The following is a 2302-nucleotide window of genomic DNA, read 5'->3' as shown; positions in this document are numbered from 1 at the left end:
AGATCAGGAACAAGACACTTATTCAACATAGTATTGGCAGCCTTGGCTGCAGCAATCAGACCAAGATTAATAATAATAAATAAAACTCATCCATCCACATTGGTAAAGGAGTAAAACAGTCACTATTTGCAGATGATCTGGAACTATCTATAGAAAACCCTAAAAACTCCACCAAAAATCTATTAGAACTGATAAATGAATTCAGTAAAGTTACAGGACATGAAATTAATATACAGAAATCTGTTCCATTTCTGTACACTAATAATGAGGTAGCAGAAAGAGAAATTAAGACAACAGTCCCATTTAAAATGACACCACTCTCTCCTTCAGCCATTAAAGATGCCAAAAGGAAAGAAGGCTAAGAAGGTGATCCCGGCTCCTACTGTTATGAAGAAGCAGGAGGCTAAGAACGTGGTCAGTCTCCTGTTCGAGAAAAGACCCAAGAATTTTGGCATTGGACAAGACATTCAGCCCAAAAGGGACCTCAGTTGCTTTGTCAAATGTCCCTGCTATGTCTGGCTGCAGCAGCAAAGGGCTATTTTCTATAAACATCTAGAAGTGCCTCACCTAGATGTTGGACTGCCAAACAGCTATTCAAATGCTTAAGCTGGTATACAAATACAGATAAGAGACAAAGCAAAAGAAGAAATAGAGATTGTTGGTTCAGGCTGAGAAGAAAGCTGCTGGCAAAGGGGATATACTCGCTAAGAGGCTACCTGTCCAAGGTAGAATTAATATTGTCATCATTGGGATGCCTGGATGGCTCAGCGGTTGAGCCTCTGCCTTCGGCTCAGGGCGTGATCCTGGTCCTGGGATCGAGTCCCATATCAGGCTCCCTGTGAGGAGCCTGCTTCTCCCTCTGCCTGTCTCTACCTCTCTCTGTGTGTCTCTCATGAATAAATAAATAAAATTGAAAAAAGCATATTGTCATCACCTTGGTGGAAAACAAGAAAGCTCAGCTGGTAGTGTTTGCACATGATATGAATCCCATTAAGCTGGCTGTCTTCCTGCCTGCACTGTGTTATAAGAGGGGGGTTCCCTACTGCATTATCAAGGGGCCAGGCTGGGGTGTCTGGTCCACAAGAAGACCTTTAACACTGTTGTGTTCACAGAGGTTAACTTGGAAAACAAAGGAGCTCTGGCTAAGCTGGTAGAAACTATCAAGACCAATTACAATGGCAGATATAATGAGATCAACTGCCACGGGGGAAGCAATGTCCTAGGTCTAAAATCAGTAGCTCACATTGCCAAATTGGAAAAGGCAAAGGCTAAAGAACTGGCCACCAAACCAGATTGAGTGGATGTTGTTGAATTTTCTGTACATATAAGTAATACAAAGTTCTCTTTAAAAAAAATAAAAAATAAAAAAAATTATATCACCCCCCCCAAGAATAAATTAAATCAAGGAGTTAAAAGATGTATACTCTGACAATTATAAGATATTGGTGAAACTAAAGATGACCAGAACAAATAGAAAGGTATGTCATGGCCATGGATTAGAAGAATTAATATAGTTAAAATGTCCCTACTACCCAAAGCAATCTATAGATTCAATGCAATTCCTATCAATACAAATAGCATTTTTCACAGAACTAGAGCAAACAATTATAAAATTTGTATAGAGAGTATTATGCTAAGCAAAATAAGTCAATTAAAGAAAGACAAATATCATATGATTCAGTCATATGTGGAAATTAAGAAACAAAACAAATAGGAAGGGAAAAGAGAGAGAGAGGCACATAAAGAAGCAGATTCTTAACTATAAAGGACAAACTTATGGTTACCAAAGGGGAGGGGGTGGGGAGAATGGGTTATATAGGTAATGAGGATTAAGGAGAGCACTTGTGATGAGCACCAAGTGTTGTATGGAAGTGAAGAATCACTATATTGTACACTTGAAACTGATATTACTCTGTATGCAAACTAACTGGAATTGAAGTAAAAACTTTTTTTTTTTCAGTAGGCTATACACCCAATGTGGGGCTTGAACTCACTTTAACTCATGACCCTGAGATCAAGACCTAAGCTGAGATTGAGTCTGACACTTAACACACTGAACCACCCACGTGCTTTAAGTAAAAATTTTAAAAAATATTTTTTAAATTAAAAATTTGTATGGATCCACAAAAGACCTTGAATAGCTAAAGCAATCTTCAGAAAGTAGAACAAAGCTGGAGTTATCACAATCTCAGATTTCATGATATACTACAAAGCAATAGAATCAAAACAGTATGATACTAGCACAAAAATAGACACCATAGACCAAGAGTACAGGAGATCACCAAAATAGACCCATACTTAT

General features: G+C 38.1%; 1 pseudogene; it reads left to right on the top strand.

The window, feature by feature from the left end:
* The first annotated feature begins 339 nt into the window (after window positions 1-339).
* On the top strand, window positions 340-1297 carry LOC144291380 (large ribosomal subunit protein eL8-like; annotated as a pseudogene).
* The last annotated feature ends 1005 nt before the right edge of the window (window positions 1298-2302 follow it).

The sequence above is a fragment of the Canis aureus genome, chromosome 20, assembly GCF_053574225.1.
Source record: "Canis aureus isolate CA01 chromosome 20, VMU_Caureus_v.1.0, whole genome shotgun sequence".
NCBI lineage: Eukaryota > Metazoa > Chordata > Mammalia > Carnivora > Canidae > Canis > Canis aureus.
This window is presented reverse-complemented; position numbering and strand designations above follow the sequence as displayed.